This window comes from Ovis aries, chromosome 8 (assembly GCF_016772045.2).
Source record: "Ovis aries strain OAR_USU_Benz2616 breed Rambouillet chromosome 8, ARS-UI_Ramb_v3.0, whole genome shotgun sequence".
NCBI classification, from domain to species: domain Eukaryota; kingdom Metazoa; phylum Chordata; class Mammalia; order Artiodactyla; family Bovidae; genus Ovis; species Ovis aries.
Genome location: NC_056061.1, coordinates 11,145,888 through 11,164,636, shown reverse-complemented (window position 1 = coordinate 11,164,636; position 18,749 = coordinate 11,145,888).

Here is an 18,749-nt window from a genome sequence, read left to right as displayed (position 1 = left end):
CAGAGATCAAATTGCCAACATCGCTGGATCATGGAAAAAGCAAGAAAGTTCCAGAAAAACATCTATTTCTGCTTCATTGACTATGCCAAAGACTTTGACTGTGTGGATCACAAGAAACTGTGGAAAATTCGGAAAGAGATGGGAATACCAGACCACCTGACCTGCCTCTTGAGAAATCTGTATGCAGGTCAGGAAGCAACAGTTAGAATTGGACATGGAACAACAGACTGGTTCCAAATAGGGAAAGGATTACGTCAAGGCTGTATATTGTCACCTTGCTTATTTAACCTATATACAGAGTATATAATGAGAAACGCTGGGCTGGATGAAGCACAAGCTGGAATCAAGACTGCTGGGAGAAATATCAGTAACCTCAGATATGCAGATGACACCACCCTTATGCCAGAAAGTGAAGAAGAACTAAAGAGCCTCTTGAAGAAAGTGAAAGAGGAGAGTGAAAAAGTTGGCTAAAAGCTCAACATTCAGAAAACTAAGATCATGGCATCCGTCCCATCACTTCATGGCAAATAAGTGGGGAAATAGTGGAAACAGAGGCAGACTTTATTTGGGGGGGCTCCAAAATCATTGCAGATGGTGATTGCAGCCATGAAATTAAAAGAGACTTTCTCTTTGGGAGAAAAGTTATGACCAACCTAAACAGCATATTAAAAGCAGAGACATTACTTTGCCAACAAGGTCCATCTAGTCAAGGCTATAGTTTTCCAGTGGTCATGTATGGATGTGAGAGTTGGACTATAAAGAAAGTTGAGCACCAAAGAATTGAAACTTTTGAACTGTGGTGTTGGAGAAGACTCTTGAAAGTCCCTTGGACTGCAAGGAAATCCAACCAGTCCATCCTAAAGGAAATCAGTCCTGAATATTCATTGGAAGGACTGATGTTGAAACTGAAACTCCAATACTTTGGCCACCTGATGTGAAGAACTGACTCACTGCAAAAGACCCTGATGCTGGGAAAGGTTGAAGGCGGGAGGAGAAGCGGATGACAGAGGGTGAGATGGTTGGATGGCATCACCAACTAAATGAACATGATTTTGAGTAAACTCTGGGATTTGGGGATGGACAGGAAAGCCTGGCATGCTGCAGTCCATGGGGTCACAAAGAGTCAGACACGACTGAGTGACTGAACTGAACTAAACTGAACTGAACTGAGTGGAACACCAGCCATGGCCAGGTCCTGTTTTACGTGATAGGGATAGATCGGTGAAGACAGTAGATAGTAATTCCTGTCCTCCAGAAGTTAACATTCTGGTAGGGGGACAACAAGGCTGCAATGGCTCTAAGAATTCACAAAATTGCAAACAGCTCAGCCCTGAAATGCTCAAAGAAGACTTTGTGGAAGTAATGGTGAACTGAGTGTTCAATGAAGTGGGATTTAGATATCCAGAAAGGAAAGCCAAGAGGAACGCATTCTTGTAATTTGTTAGAGTTTTTTGTGAATTAAATCAGTGTTTCAGTTGGTGTTGGTAACAAAAAATCTGAAATTAACTTTTAAAAACAAAGCAAATGAGGTCAGTCTTGATTTAAATCCTTCAGTGCATTTCCACTGCTCATAGGATAAAGTGAAAGTCAAAGTGTTAGTCACTCAGTTGTGTCCAACTCTTTGCAACCCCATGTACTCTAGCCTGCCAGGCTCTTCTGTCCATGGAATTCTCCAGGAAAAAGTCCTGGAGTGGGTAGCTGTTTCCTTCTCCAGACGATCTTCCCAACCCAGGGATTGAATCTGGGTCTCCTGCATTGCAGGCAGATTCTTCACCCTCTGAGCCACCATGGAAGCCCAAGTCATAGGATAAGATCATAGGAAAGACCAGGCTCCTCAAAGATCTGGTCCCAGCACACCTATGAAACTTCTTTTTTACCTTCTCTTGTCCTTGGTCAATAAACTGTAGCCACCCTGACCTACTTTCAATCTTTATACCTTTCCAATTTCGTGAGAGGCTTTATGATCACTTTGCCTAGAAGGCCTTTTCTCTGTTGGTTTGCTTAACAAACTCCTACTCATTCTCCACCTCTCCATTCCCTGACATTTTCTCAGGGAAGGCTTTTTTTAATGTGCTAGTTTATGCAAGGTCCCCTAATTATATGCTGTCAATCTCCTGTATCTTTCCTTCAGAGCATTTCATAGAATATAATTAACTAATGATCCGTGCAATTACTGGTTTAATATGTGTCCTCCCTCTTGATGGTAAACAGTTTGGTGGACATATTTGTTAAATCAATAAAGGAGTAACATGAAACTGTTATAACCATTGAGGCCCTTTTCTGCTCCAGTGACTGTTTACTGAAGGTACTCCTCATGTCTGGGAACAGATTTTTCCTCAGGGTTGGAATTGCCAACAACGACCTTCCTAGCAGAGCATAAGCTCTACCGTCTCCGTTGTCTAGAACAGGGCAGAGACTGAAAGAGGTTGTTACCCCAGGAGGAGAAAGAGCCACTCTTTGAGAGGAGGAGGGAGTGATGGTGTCATGTGAGTATGTGAAGAACGCTGACACAGTTCGTGCAGACAGATCTCTATTTTTCTTTCCTTTCAGTTAAAAATAAGACAAGGTAAACTGTTCAAAACAAGGAGGGCATATGAAACAGAGGGTTTTGTGATAGTGTAGGACTGAAATGACCCTCAGGCAGAAGGAGAGAGAGGCTTGGGAGAAGTAAAAAAGTGGTTGGCATTGAGGTCCTGATAAGCTTGACAGTAGCCCCTTGGGGCGGAGAAGGCAATGGCACCCCAGTCCAGTACTCTTGCCTGGAAAACCCCATGGATGGAGGAGCCTGGTAGGCTGCAGTCCATGAGGTCGCTAAGAGTCAGACACGACTGGGCGACTTCACTTTCACTTTTCACTTTCATGCATTGGAGAAGGAAATGGCAACCCACTCCAGTGTTCTTGCCTGGAGAATCCCAGGGACTGGGGAGCCTGGTTGGCTGCCGTCTACGGGGTTGCACAGAGTAGGACACGACTGAAGTGACTTAGCAGCAGCAGCAGCCCCTTGGGGAGACACCCTAACCTTTAGAGGCTTAGAATTTCCTCCAGCTTGATCAGTAGATGAGAGAAGAAGCCAACAGATTGATATAGATCTGAGATTTTCCCAGGAGAATATCATGACTAGGTGCAAGTACCTCCGCCTCCTCCTGTGCATGCTCAGTCTTGTAGGACTCTTTGCAATCCTATGGGCGGTAGCCCTCCAGGCTCCTCTGACCATGGGATTCTCCAGGCAGGAATACTGGAGTGGGTTGCCGTGCCCTCCTCCAGGGGATCTTCCTGATCCAGGGATTGAACCTGTGTCTCCTGTGGCTCCTGCATGGCAGGTGGATTCTTTACCGCTGAGTGGCCAGGGAAGCTCCTCCCTTGGGGCTCCTAATATGTTACTTAAATCATAGAAGAAAGTCTAAAAGTTAGAAAGCAGGAGAATGAGGGAAGAACACATCTCATCACATGAACACACATACCAGTAGCACTTTAGTATAATTATTTACATTTTTGAATGTATGATTTTATTGTTTATGTAATGAAAACCAATGAATCTATAAAAAAAGATATATATTTTTTTCATTAAAAATAACCTTTTATAATGATAAAATTATGTCTCAGGCATGTGGGAAATTTAGATTCAAAATACTTTACTGAAAATGACTGGCAGGTGCCCTTGTCCCCTGCCCTCCTTTTAATAATATGCAGAATGGCCTATCTTTTTAATCTCAATCTTCTCTTGTAGTCAGTTTAATCATTATCAAGTATCTTTTGCCCAGATATGATCTTGTAAGTAAAAGTTTTTGCAGTTTTCAAAATTGCTGGAAAAGCAGTTCTGGACTGGAAGAAATTGTTGGACTAGAAGAAAAACTAAAGTAACTATTCTCCATGTTCAAAGTCTATAAAGTGCTCATTCAAACATCACCTCTTGAGAAATGTTTAATTAGAAAAATTATTTTTAAATTATATCATAAAAAGATATGAGTCAAAAGATTAGAAAGTTTCCTGTTTTCATTTTTCATTGTGCTGTAGCCAGAAGAAAAAGGCCAGTGAATATTTGTTGACTAAAGAATGAAAAAAAGTAAACATCAATGTACATCTGCATATCTGCCCTCCAGAAAGAAGAGTCACAAACAGGCTGCCTCTGATGGTTACAGGCAGTAAAATGTACATCCAAAAACATAAAAGAATTTCAAGGAGGAAGTTCGCCCTGCCTTTCTCTAAGTTAATATCCATCTGAGCCCTGATATCATTATTAATCACATATAATTAGTATACTTATGTAATTAATAATGTAATTAGTTAATAAGGTTAATTACATTTAACCTCAGTTTAAATGAGATACTTCAGTCCTTCCTGAGCTGATCCTTTTTCTCTCACTTACCTTTCTACCTGTCTAAAGCCAACTACACATGGAAGTAAACAGCTCAGGAAGAGGAGACCTGTACCCCACCTGCTAGAAGACCAGTTACATTGTTTCTTTGTATCCCACTGGGATGAACAGCATTCTCTGACAGTAGCTGGTTAGCTACCCAACATCAACAGGCTCTTTTTCCTCTCTGTCTTCCTCTATCTGGCACATCTTCGCCTGCTTGGCTTCCTGGCCTGTTGTTCTGCTCCAAGTCATGTTAAGAAGTTCATGTTGAATCTTTTTCTTCATTCTTCCTGGACTGTCCAATGGGATGTGCCAACCTCACATCTTTTCTCCAACTCTCCATTTCTGGTGGAAAGAAATTCAATTCCCTGCCCCTGTGAGCAAACTCCAAACCCTATCCTATGCACACACATCTTGAATGTTCTAAATCCCTGGGTTACCGCCACGCCTAAAGAGTCCAGATTAAATGGGAAATATTTACAAATGTCTAGCTATAGTTACCTGAATCTGCTTTTATTTAAATTATCTGGGTAATAACTCATTACCAATAACCAATGCCATGCTTAAAGGTACAGAATGCATCTGTCAGACTGTAAGTCACTTACAAGTACTTTTCAAGGTTATTTCTGGGAGCTCTGAAGTCCTTGATTTCACAGATACAATTTGACTGACATAAAACATGAAATACAGTTTTATGGGAGGTAGTTTGGATGCTGCGCTTCCCTGGTGGCTCAGACAACAAAGAATCTTCCCGCACTGTGGAAGATTTAGGTTTGATCCCTGGGTTGGGAAGATCCCCTGGAGAAGGGAATGGCAACACACTCCAGTATTCTTGCCTGGAAAATTCCATGGACAGAGGAGCCTGTCAGGCTGCAGTCCAGGGCTCACAAAGAGTCAGTCATGACTGAGCGACTAACACACACACACACAGTTTGGATGCTGTCCCTTTCCTCCTGTGACTTTAGAAAGATTTCAAGTTTCTGTGAGGAAGGGGGTTTTTCTGGGAGTTGTGAGATCATGCAGCCCTGCAGGTGTGCAGATTCTTCCTGTTCACAAGGCCAGTGTTTTTCAGAGTCCTCCGCCACCTTCCCTCCTTGTAATACTCGGGCTCATAATTGCTCTCTAGGTAGGGAGACCTGGGGCACAGCATGGCCAAAGTTGGACTTAGACTAAGTCAGCCTCTGGAGCTGCAGCCCTTACTCTTGATGTGTTCTTCTTATGTCTGTTCAAGGAAAGAGTTGAAAGAACAGAGATCACAAAAATGTTTCATCATCTTCCCTGGTTTAGAAATAAAAAGAAAGGTTTATCCCAAATTAGCATGAGACTGCTCAGTGCCTAGCTTTATCTAAAATACATAAAAGTCAACATGTGCTATATATGGTTTTTTAAAGTTCAATGATGTTTTGCTTAATACAATCCTTATAAAATATTATCATGTCAATATTTAATCAACACAAAACTTCATGAGCTATTTTACCTTCTTTTGAGGGGTAGCAAGTCTTTCAGTTCTGTGTGTATTTTATACTTATGTGCTGTGCTTAGTCACTCAGTCATGTCCAACTCTTTGTGACCCCATGGACTGCAGCCTACCAGGCTCCTCTGTCCATGGGGATTTTCCAGGCAAAAGTACTGGAGTGGGTTACTATGTCCTCCTCCAGGTGATCTTCCCAACCCAGGGATGCAACCCAGGTCTCCCGCATTGCAGGCAGATTCGTAACTGACGAGCCACCAGGGAAGCCCATTTTATGCTTATAGCAACTCCATTTAGTGGCTTTGTCAAAATGAAGACAATGAAAATAAATTTAATAGAATGCATGATTATTTATGAACTAGGTTTGTCTTTATTACTTGTTACAATACCAGTCTATAAATAGAACAGTGAATCTGTGTAACAGCAATTAAGTTCAGCTAACTCTGATGTTTTTCAGACTTTCAAGTTGTGTGAAAACCATAGTTTTACTGGTATTTTGCAATTTTTTTGTTATGAGGTATGTGACATGGGTCTCATTTTGTGCTCTTGTCCCAAACCCGGTGAATGTTAGAGGCGGGACTGACTACTTTCCCTCCACTGTATGACCAGGGGCAGTGGAGGAGAGCCTCCTTGAGCAGCACTTATCACTGAGCTTTCTTATTCCTAAATATCTTCCCACCTTCCCTCTATTCCCCTCAATCTGTCTCCTTCAGTGAAATAGATATCAGTATTTATTGACTAAATAAATGTGATGTTTTTATTTTATAATCTATAAAGACTTTCACTTCTGTTATCTAATTGGTACATAACATCCTCTGTGAGGCAAATAAGGAAATAGACTGAGGAAGTTTAAGTTCCTGGGGTCAAAGTTTAACAATTTCACCCAGGGGTCCTCACTCCTTCCACTTTGTAGCTTCATTTTGGACCTGGAGAAATGGGTGTCAGGGAAGTGTTTCAGGCAGAACACATAACATGAGCAAAGAAACAGAAATAGCATGAGAAAAGAAACAGAAAATAGCTCTTCGGGTTGGCTAAAGCTCATTGCGTTCAGAAAAAAAATAGAACCTGAGAAAGAGCAGGGCTTTGGGGATGAAGCCTCCGATGTCAGCTTTGAGATCTTATGTATTACTCTGACAGTTTGCATGCTGTATATTTTTTTTCAGGGAGAAAGTAATTGAAGTAAAGAAACTTTATTTTTATCCATAAAAATACTGTTTATTTCCTCTTGAGATGAAGCTGGTCTTCGTCTTAGTAGGAGCAGGAGCAGGGAGAGAAGTCGCTCAAGTTAAACTTGCCAATGATAGCCCCCAAGGCCCACGGACTTCCTTCATTCCCCCGGGGTGGGCAGGAAGCCTCTAATCCCAGCCTGCTGGCTGCTCTGAGAGTACCACTGGGCAGGAGAACCCAGGTTAGAGAGGGTGGATACATTAGTTCCAAATTGACCATTTTTCTGCCAAATGCCAGAAAAAAGGAGCCACATTTTTGTACAAAGGACAAGGCATTTCTTTTTTCAATTGATAAATACTACTTTACAGACTCTGTTTTTAAGGTAAAGGAGAACTATTTGTTTGGATTTTTCTTTTAAATTCTCAACAAGGCATCAGATCCATGCCTTTAAAACATGTATAATATCTTATTCCTTTGCTTAAAGTCCTGCAAGGAATTTTGTTCTCCTTGGAGTGGAACTCTAAGCCCTTGAAACATCTTTGCCAGCCTTACACAATCTAGTTCCTCATGACCTTTCCAGTCTCTTCTATTTATCTCTCTCTTGTTCCCCGTTCTCCAGCCACACTGGCCTCCTGGCTGGACCTTTCACTCACCAGATATCCCACTGCCTCAGGATGTTTGGTCTTGTTAATCCTAGTACCTGAGCGTATTTCCCCCAGATACCTACAGAGTTCAGTCCCTCACCTTGGCTCAGCGGGTAAAGACTCTGTCTGCAATGCAGGAGTTGCAAGTTTGATCCCTGGGTCAGAAAGATTCCCCTGGATGAGGAAATGGCAACCCATTCCGGTATTCTTGCTTGAGAAATCCCATGAGCAGAGGAGCTAGGTGTGCTATCGTCCATGGGCTTGCAAGAGTCAGACACAACTGAGGGAGTAAACAACAAGAACAAACTCATTTCAGTTGTATCTGACTCTTTGCAACCTTATGGACCATAGCTCATCAGGCTCCTCTGTCCACAGGATTCTCCAAGCAAGAATACTGGAGTGGGTTGCCATGCCCTCCTCTAGGGATCTTCCCCACCCAGAGACTGAATCAAGTCTTTTGTTTCTCCTGGATGGGCAGTCAAGTTCTTTACCACTAACACCACCTCAGAAGCCCACCTTCTTATCATCCTGGCTCAAACATCCTCTTCTCAATGAGCCCTCACTAATCACTCTATTTAAATTGAATGCCCATTCCAGCATATTCTCTCTTCTTTCTAGTGCATTTTCCAACACCCTACTCCCCACCTGGCATTCAAAATCTTACCTTTGTAAGCTTTTTCTTGGTCTTTCATCTTTCAATAGGCCGTAAGCACCAAAGGAAGGGATTTGGTCAACTTCTTTTCACCCAGACCTACAACAAAGCCTAATATGTGAAGATGATCAATTAACATTTGTTGAATGAAATAAGTGGGATCTTTTATTCTTGGAAGATTGTGCATTACATTGCTTTAGGTCTTTTGTCTAGTTAAAGTAACTGTTAACCTTATGGATTTCTATGAATCTAGAGGAATTTCTTCATCCCACTGAGCATTTTGGATTACACTGTTAGAAGCCTCCTTTATGTTTTTTTTATTCAGGAGGACAAGCCATGTCATCAGGGTTTTGATTGGACTAAACAACGATGGCCTATTTTTTGTAGGTCATAGAATGGGGTTTAGCAAATCATGAAAAGCTGGAAAAAAAATTTCCATCTGCTGGATGGGATATGGGCACCATCTATGGTCAGAAAAATTATTACTCTATCTGCCTATTCTGTCATTTCCACCCTGATTCTATGTTACATGTGTGCATTTAATTTGTGCTGTTACAGTATTATTTTATGCTTACTGACTGTTAATTTAGGAAATGCTTCAAAGCATGTATATTTTCTCTATAACCACGTTTTAACACTTGAGATCAAAGATCCAAGTGACTATGATATCTAAAATGGTGGTGTGTGCAAAGGCTCAATAAAGTACAGGTTGACTCATATTTATGGTGCAGTGATAACTGTCCTTTAATTCTAATGCCATAAATTATAATCATAATCTGTGGGTATCAATTATACCAAGCTATTCAAGAGCTACATATGAACAAATAAATCTTGCATGTTTTTAAAATATCAAGATATGTGGAATCAGAGAGTAGGAGAAAAGGAGTAAGTGAAAGAATAACTTTCTATTATACCCTTCACATTTTATCTCCAGTTTATTTATGCATTGAGAACATTTTCAGAATGCTAATTAATCTTATTCATCTGGATGTGTCTTGCTTCCATATAGTGTTATAAAATTAATTGTATAGTATTCATAAGAAAAATTTTAGTGAATTTTTCAGACTCAGGTTTTCCCTATGAGAGTTGGACTGTGAAGAAGGCTGAGCACCGAAGAATTGATGCTTTTGAACTGTGGTGTTGGAGAAGACTCTTGAGGATCCCTTGGACTGCAAGGAGATCCAACCAATCCATTCTGAAGATCAACTCGATTTCTTTGGAAGGAATGATGCTAAAGCTGAAGCTCCAGTACTTTGGCCACCTCATGCGAAGAGTTGACTCATTGGAAAAGACTCTGATGCTGGGAGAGATTGGGGGCAGGAGGAGAAGGGGACGATCCAGGATGAGATGGCTGGATGGCATCATGGACTCGATGGATGTGAGTCTGAGTGAACTCTGGGAGATGATGATGGACAGGGAGGCCTGGCGTGCTGCGATTCATGGGGTTGCAAAGAGTCGGACACGACTGAGCAACTGAACTGAACTGAACTGAACTGAACTGATGCTTCACTGACAAGGAGTTTTAGAAGAGTGGCAGAGTTGTGGTGGAGAGAGTACTAGTGGTGTACACCTTTATTCCATTGCAAGATGGAAGCGAGTCAGCTCTGACCTGGAAAAGAAGCACAAACAAATGTCCCCTAATTCTAGATCAGAATCTCTTGGCTCTCTTCAAGTCTAACCCAAACCCATGTTATGACTGTGCCCTTCACTTCTTCTCTGGCATGCTTCCTCCCAGTTTCCTGGTATCTCAAGACTTTAGAGAAACAACACTTTGCCTCAGGATATTTCCAAAGTCCCTGAGAATAAAGTCTATTTATCATTTCATGGGAAATAGATAGGGAAACAGTGGAAACAGTGTCAGACTTTATTTTTTGGGCTCCAAAATCACTGCAGATGGTGACTGCAGCCATGAAATTAAAAGACGCTTACTCCTTGGAAGAAAAGTTATGACCAACCTAGATAGCATATTCAAAAGCAGAGACATTACTTTGTTGACTAAGGTCCGTCTAGCCAAGGCTATGGTTTTTCCAGTGGTCATGTATGGATGTGAGAGTTGGACTGTGAAGAAGGCAGAGCGCCGAAGAATTGATGCTTTTGAACTGTGGTGTTGGAGAAGACTCTTGAGAGTCCCTTGGACTGCAAGGAGATCCAACCAGTCCATTCTGAAAGAGATCAACCCTAGGATCTTTGGAAGAAATGATGCTAAAGCTGAAACTCAATACTTTGGCCACCTCATGCGTAGAGTTGACTCATTGGAAAAGACTCTGATGCTGGGAGGGATTGGGGGCAGGATGAGAAGGGGATGACAGAGGATGAGATGGCTGGATGGCATCATGGACTCGATGGTCATTAGTCTGAATGAACTCCAGGAGTTGGTGATGGACAGGGAGGCCTGGCGTGCTGCGATTCATAGGGTTGCAAAGAGTCAGACGCAACTGAGCGACTGAACTGAACTGACTGATTGGAAATAAAATGACCTAAGTTTGTAATTCAAAAAATGGTCCTCAGAATTTTGGAGCACTGCAACAGAGAAAAAGTTGACATGCGTTGTTATCCTTTAGCTACTATCAAGCACAGTAGGGATATCTGTGAAAGGATTTTAACATTGTTGACGCCTGTAACATTTCTGCCAAGTTTGCGTGCCTGCTCAGTCACTTCAGTCCTGTCCAGCTCTTTGTGACCCTATAAGCCATAGCCCACCAAGCTCCTCCATCCATGGAATTCTCCAGGCAAGAATACTGGAATGGGATGCTGTGTGGTAATCCAGGGGATCTTCCCGATCCAGGGATCAAACCTGCATCTCTTATGACTCCTGCATTGGCAGGCGTGTTCTTCAGACCACCAAGTTTAGTGGTCTGAACAATGTGTTCTGGCTTAATATGGTAGGCTTGAGTCAATTCTTTAAAAAATTAAAAACATTTTTGACTCACGTATGTTATGGAAGCCAAAACTGCCATTTTCTTCAAAGATAAAATGTCACAGTCTTGTTTCAAAATTTTCTCTAGTACCCATTGGTTTACTTAATAAAGTGTAAACATTTTAGCCTTATCATTTCGGTCTCTCCTGTAATCTCCCCTCAGACAAGCTGGCTCAGTCACTGTTCTCCAGATTCCAGTGGAAAGGCCTCAAGGATTCCTGTTTGGTGCGCCTTTGCCAACAAACTTCTCTTTCACTTAACATGACCTCTGTACCTACATCGTTAAATCCAGCATCTGTCATAACTGCTCTTTTGATAAAGCTATGCTCCAATTTTGATTTTCTAGGCATTTAATTGCCTGGCGTACTCCAGATCGTGAATTTGATGTCAGATTTTATCTCTTACTAGAAGTGAAATCTTGGGCAAGTTCTTGTCTCTCTAAATCCCAATTTCTTCATCCATTGAATGGTGGTAAAAATATCAAATTCAGAGTTGTAGTGAAGGCCAAACTTAGCACACTCTAATAAATCGTAGAAATATTAGATATATCATAATTTCTGTTCAATACCATGTATGGTTATAGTGGTTACCATTTATATATAAATATCCTATTTTTCCATCTACATCCTGAAATTCTTGAGAGTGCTGTATAGTATATGCTGTATATGCCTGGCTAAGTCTTTTTCCATTCTGTATAAACAAAGATATTTCTCAATTTATGGGATGAATTTAATACAGTGATAAAATGCTTCTGGAATATCTAATGTTAAGTATCTTATTAGTTGGTTAGTAATATGTAAGGATAGTGCTTAATTTTTTGCTGTTGTTAATTACAAGGGACATAGGGTAATTTAAAATGGAATTGTGACAAAGAGGATCTAAGTTCTGTATATTAATTTAAAAATTATATATCCCTCCTTTTCATCTCTCTGCCAGAAAACCAATGCTGAATTTGATCAAATGTCACCTGTTATTCATCATTTTAGCTTTAAAATCTAGGACCCTGCCTTGAGTCTCTGACTTCAGGGTGACTTGTAATTCAATCTGTTGGGGTCTGACTATGTATCAAAACACAGTGGCTTTAATTAGATCTTTCAAACAGCTGACAAAAGAAGAAAAGTTGAGGGTGGGGTGGAGAGAGAGAAAAGATGCTTCGTTTTAGGGACCTATTTTTTTTTTTCTTTTTATCCATTGATCAAAGGACCTCAGTGGCTGCTTCAGAGACTCAAATCAGTGGAGTCTCCAGTGTTTACATTAGTTTGTCTCTAGGGTAAACAGGACAGCCTGCAGCAGAGCAAGGAAAGTATGTAATGCAGCCAAATAGATTATTTTTAAAAACACGCTTTGGTTATTAATTTGAAGTTGAGCAATCTGTTTTTCTATATGAGGATGCAATGATCACAAGTGTTCGTTAGAGCTTCAAAGCTTGGTCAAAGGCAACATGAGATTCACCCAGTATTCCTTCTTCTCTGGCAACTGCTGCTGATTGGTCCGTGATGGTTCACCGTCAAGTGATGGCTTCCAATGAGGGCAAAAAGCGTGGGCTCTCCCTAGAAATACAAAACTAATAGGAATATTATTTTTCATGATTCCCAATAATTCTAAATGCTTCTAAATAATTCTAAATTCTAAATGAGTATTTAATTGAATTAAGAAGAAGGGAATTGTTCAAGTCACTTTTTAAAAATCATAGAAACTGTGCAATTACTTGAAAAACTAGGGAGAGAAAAATTATTGAATAAGACATAATTGTGCTACTTAGAAAAGCAACTGTTAGCAGCTCAGAGACATCTAACAAAAACTTTAAAAGGCTCATTTGTATTTACTTTGGAATTCTATTTCTGACAATCTTTCAAAATGAACTAATGGTAAATATGAAGGAATAAAAGCTTCAACTGCTGTATGAAATGAACCATAACACAACAATGAAAAGATTACTATTAAAAGTGATATTTGTAATATGGGATAACGTTAAAAGAAAAAGTTTAGACACAAAATTAGGTTTATATTATTTGATTACAATTATAAAAAACAAAGTAATGTATAAAATATAACAAAATGCTAATAGGATTATATCTAGGTGTAGGTAGATAATGCCTTAACTTTTCTCATAACATTTAAGGGCAAATGCAATTTTAAAATAAGAGGCTACTTTTTTTCCTGTTGAAAATATAGGAAGATATCTTCCTCTCATTAGGCTCCTAAAGGTGAAAGTGAAGTCGCTCAGTTCTGTCCAACTCTTTGCGAGCCCAGGCTCCTCTGTCCATGGGATTCTCCGGGCAAGAATACTGGAGTGGGTTATCATGCTCTTCATGGGATCTTTGCGACCCAGGGATCAAACCCGTGTCGCTTAGTCTCATACAGTGGCAGGCGTTTTCTTTACCACTAGTGCCACCTAGGAAACACCTCACAAGACATCTAATCTGTTCACTTTGCCTTGATTTTGGACTTCCGACTTAGCAGCAGCAGCAGCAGAAGGCAATGGCACCTCACTCCAGTACTCTTGCTTGGAAAACCCCATGGACAGAGGAGCCCGGAAGGCTGCAGTCCATGGGGTCGCTGAGAGTCAGATACGACTGAGCGACTTCACTTTCACTTTTCACTTTCATGCATTGGAGAAGGAAATGGCAACCCACTCCAGTGTTCTTGCCTGGAGAATCCAGGGACGGGGAGCCTGGTGGGCTGCCGTCTATGGGGTCGCACAGAGTCGGACACGACTGAAGCGACTTAGCAGCAGCAGCAGCAGGCTTCCTTGGTGGCTCAGGCGGTAAAGAATCCACCTGCAATGCGTAAGACCGGGGTTCGACCCCTGGGTGGGAAAGATCCCCTGGAGGAGGGCATGGCAACCCACTCCAGTATTCCTACTTGGAGAATCCCCATGGACAAAGGAGTCTGGCGGGCTGCAGTCCAGGGGGTCACAAAAAGTTGGACATGACTAAGCGACTAAGCACAGCACAGGACAGCCTTCGGAGCTGTGAGAAGGATATGTTTGTTTGAGCCCCTCTGCCCCATCCCTACTCCGGCCCTGGCCCCACCACACATAAAAGGCAATGCAAACATTAAAGGAGACAGTCTCCCAGTCTCTGTGGGAGGACAGGAGCCTTAACTTGAATGGGCACCTCACTCCAATGTATAAAACTACTTTCTGTCATAAAAATAAGAAAAGGGTGTTTTCCCTCTGGCTAGTTCAGTTACCTAGCATAGATGGTCACTGAATTACCAGCTGAATTTAGGATGAATTCTGTATGACTGATGATGCTGTCCAATCCTCCCACTTGAGGATTAGTTATTATTATCTTGAAAATAGGTATGTATTGGGCTTCCCAGATGGAGCTAGCAGTAAAGAACCTGCCTGCCAATGCAGAAGGTAGATGAGATGTGGGTTCTATCCTTGGGTAGGGAAAATTCCCTGGAGAAGAGCATGGCAACCCACTTCAGTTTTCTTGCCTGGAGAATCCCATGGGCAGAGGAGCCTGGTGGGCTACCGTCCATAGGGTCACAAAGAGTCGGACATGACTGAAGCGACTTAGCATGCAATGGACTCTATCAGCTTTGTTATATAAGAGGATAAAACTCCTTTCTATCTTTACAGTCTCCTAGCAGATTACCTGTGATGTGCATTATAGTCTGGTTTAGTGCTTATTCAAAAATAAAAATACTGTCTTTCTCTATTATCTTTTTTGGGTTGGGAAAGCATTGTGTTTTTAATTATATTTCTCTAATGATTTCAAATTTTATATAATGAGTATTATTATGAATACAATGGGAAAATATTTTCTTTTATAATTAGCTTCTATTTTTGTAATTGATTTCTTAATCTTTTTTGTTAACCATCAGTTAATAACCACTTTATTTGTTTATCCTGCTCTAAGCTATAAACTGTTCTTAACTCCAGATTGACTTTTCCAGGTCAAAAGAATTCTTTTGACTGTTTGTTCCATTTTCTTCTGAGCTGCATGTTGTAGGGTGTTAAGCCTGGGAAATACCTATTTAATATATTGTTGCAGCTAGGAGCTCCATTATCTATCATGGAGATCGGCTTAAAACCTCCTCTGCTTTTCAAAGCAACCAATGTATTGTTAGTCTGGTTAGCCTTCCTCTGGGCTCTGCCTTCAAAATATTTCTTTTTTTCTTTCTTTCCTCTATTGAAAATCAGAAAACAACAAAAAATATTTTACTGTAAGGATGTCCCAAATATTGTATTCTATCTTTCTGTCTTCTGTCTACTTATCATCATCTATCTTTGTGTTAACAATCGATTCAGAGTAGAATAAACCAATAGTGTTATTATAAACTGATTATTGTTTATCTGAAGTACAAATTTAACTGGGCATCATGTATTTATAATTTTAAATATAGAAACCTCACATGTATGATCATCATAAATATGCTTATTGGAACCATTTTCCTCCAGATGATAATTTCTTTACCTAGGTCAGGGTAATTTTATAGTCTATTATTTAAAATAAGTTGATAGATTAGACACAATGAAGCTAACAGAAAACACACAATTTAAATGAGTAGAAAGTGACTTATTTATCAGATAAAAAGATTTCTCCTATTCTTTAAGGGAAATTAATTTTCCAATTAGGATACTGGAAGATAAGCATCATTTGAGAGAGTAAATCAAGGAAATCATATTTTGTTTATAGATTTTAAAATTTGTTTCCTCTTTACAAATATGTTTCTGTAAAATTTTAAGTAGAAAATAAAAAGTATTTTGCTATGCACAAATGAAATCCCACTATTTTTTCCCACTCTGCTGCTGCTAAGTCACTTCAGTTGTGTTTGACTCTGTGCGACCCCATAGACGGCAGCCCACCAGGCTCCCCAGTCCCTGGGATTCTCCAGGCAAGAACACTGGAGTGGGTTGCCATTTCCTTCTCCAATGCATGAAAGTGAAAAGTGAAAGTGAAGTCGCTCAGTCATGTGCGACTCTTAGCGACCCCATGGACTGCAGCCCACCAGGCTCCTCCATCCATGGGATTTTCCAGGCAAGAGTACTGGGTTGGGCTGCCATTGCCTTCTACAATACAGCAAAATCTTTTCCTTGCAGTCAAAAGAGTAAGTAACTGCCTATTTGCTATTAAGTCCTCTAAACTTCTCTAAATTCTTCTTTCTCCTTCCCCTGACTGTTATAGTTCACGAATATGAGAGACACCTTGAGATGGCTGGTGTCGGTAGCTCATTTGCTCCCCCTTTTGGTAGCTAGCTAGACTCCCATCTGAGGCTGATGAAAGAACAAGTTGATGGTGGTGCCTGAATTTGGGGCTCCCCTTTTCCAACAAGCCTGTTTTTAATGTCCCATGACATTGTGAAAAGAAGCTCCCTTTGTTACATTGTCAAAATCAAGTGGCCATTTCCTACCCCTCTTTCTCTATCAATATGTAGAACAGTAGTATCTGGTGAGGTCTTCCTCTGACATTCCCTGTTCTCCCTCCTCAGCTTGCCCCCTACACGCCCCCACAGCCCTGCAAAGAGCTACACCGGATATGCAGGGCAACGGGATGGCTTTGCCTTGCCGTTTTCCCTGACTGTATGTTTTCCCAAAGCATTCACTTTACTTCTGGTTGCTAATGTGTGTTTCTTTGCCCTCATTGCATGTGTACTTTCTGAATTGGGGGACCATCAGTTCAGTTCAGTTCAGTTCAGTCGCTCAGTCGTGTCCGACTCTTTGCGACCCCATGAATCGCAGCACGCCAGGCCTCCCTGTCCATCACCAACTCCCGGAGTTCACTCAGACTCATGTTCATTGAGTCCGTGATGCCATCCAGCCATCTTATCCTGGGTCATCCCCTTCTCCTCCTGCCCCCAATCCCTCCCAGCATCAGAGTCTTTTCCAGTGAGTCAACTCTTCGCATGAGGTGGCCAAAGTACTGGAGTTTCAGCTTCAGCATCATTCCTTCCAAAGAAATCCCAGGGCTGATCTCCTTCAGAATGGACTGATTGGATCTCTGGGGACCATAACAGTCAGGTAATTTAGAATCAGATCTGTCTTTTCATTGTGGTTTATGAAACCTAAAGGGCGTAGACCCCGACCCCAGAGTAGAAAACAGAAAATCAAAGTCATTCTTCATTCCATTCTGAAAATTTCCCTTTGTGCTTTATAAAATTTCAGAAATTAGAACTGTTAAGGAAAAGAAATATTTGAAAAGGTCAAGATTTTCAATTAGGTTTTTCCAGTATCATATTTTTTCTTCTCTTGAAATGGACTTAAGATTTAAATAATTTCAGAAGTTTTGTTGAATAATCCTGAACATTCTGTTGCAGGAAAGGGGACCCCCTTCCAGGGCCCAAAACTGGGCTCGTCTAACACTCGGAAATGAGTTGTCCGAGGAGACAAATGTGCTGACAAAGCAAGAGATTTTATTGGGAAAGGGCACCCGGGTGGAGAGCAGCAGGGTAAGGGAACCCAGAACTGCTCTGCCACGTGGCTAGCAGTCTTGGGTTTTATGGTGATGGGATTAGTTTTCAGGTGGTCTTTGGCCAATCATTCTAATTCAGAGTCTTTCCTGGTGGTGCACGCATCGCCCAGCCAAGATGGATGCTAGCGAGAGGGATTCTGGGAAGTGGATGGACACACGATGTCTCCTTTTGACCTTTCCTGAACTCTTCCAGTTGGTGATGGCTTATTAGTTCCGTATTCCTTACCAGGATCTCCTGTCATAAAACAGCTCATCCGAATGGTTACTAAAGGGCCTGGCCAAGGTGGGCGGTTTCAGTTAGTGTGCTTCCCCTAACAATTCTAGAGCGCAAATTTCAGAGTTAGAGAAGAGATACCAGGTGAATTAATATATTTTCAGGTTTTGTAAATTGATTTAAGATGATCTGGGTAAGAGGCGCTTGCTTGGAGCACAAATGTAAAATGTAGTTTAAAGAATGATCCTCAGTGATTTGTTAATCTTCTTTCCTTTAAAAACAGATTGAATATTTTTATGTGAAAGACTTATTCCATGTTCTTCTTCACAAAAATAAGTTAATATCTGAAGTACAATTTTGGGGAAAAAAATTCGATAAATTCCTTTATTCTCTTACTAGAAGTTTGAAATTTCCATGTAGTACTCTCTACCAATTTGAGCCTCTAAAGTCTCTTTGCTGATCTTACTGGGATCCATAAGTAAACGATCCTGCTGCATACTAGTGATAATTTCATTTTGCTCTAAAATACTGGAGAAAACAAAAAGTTGGCCAACAGGTTCCATCTTTGATCCTTTGTTTAAGGCATTAATGTTAAGTCAAGTGTTTCAGTTTAGATAAAGTTCTGCAGAAATATTTTGGACTTTCCCACTTCCCTTTTAGACTCTGCTGTGTATGACGAGGGCTGTGAGACTACACTGTATCTTCTAGGCCCCTTTGGTACTGGAAGCAGATCTGGATGATAAAGGAAGGGAAGCTTCTGGCTTCCAGCTCCCACCCAGTGATAACTGCCAGTGTTGTTGTAATGATAGTGATGGTGAGGTGATTTTAAACTTGACAGACCAAATGGAAGCTGCATTTTTCTATCGGAAATGGTGCTTATGTAGCATCCTAGAAAAAGCCCT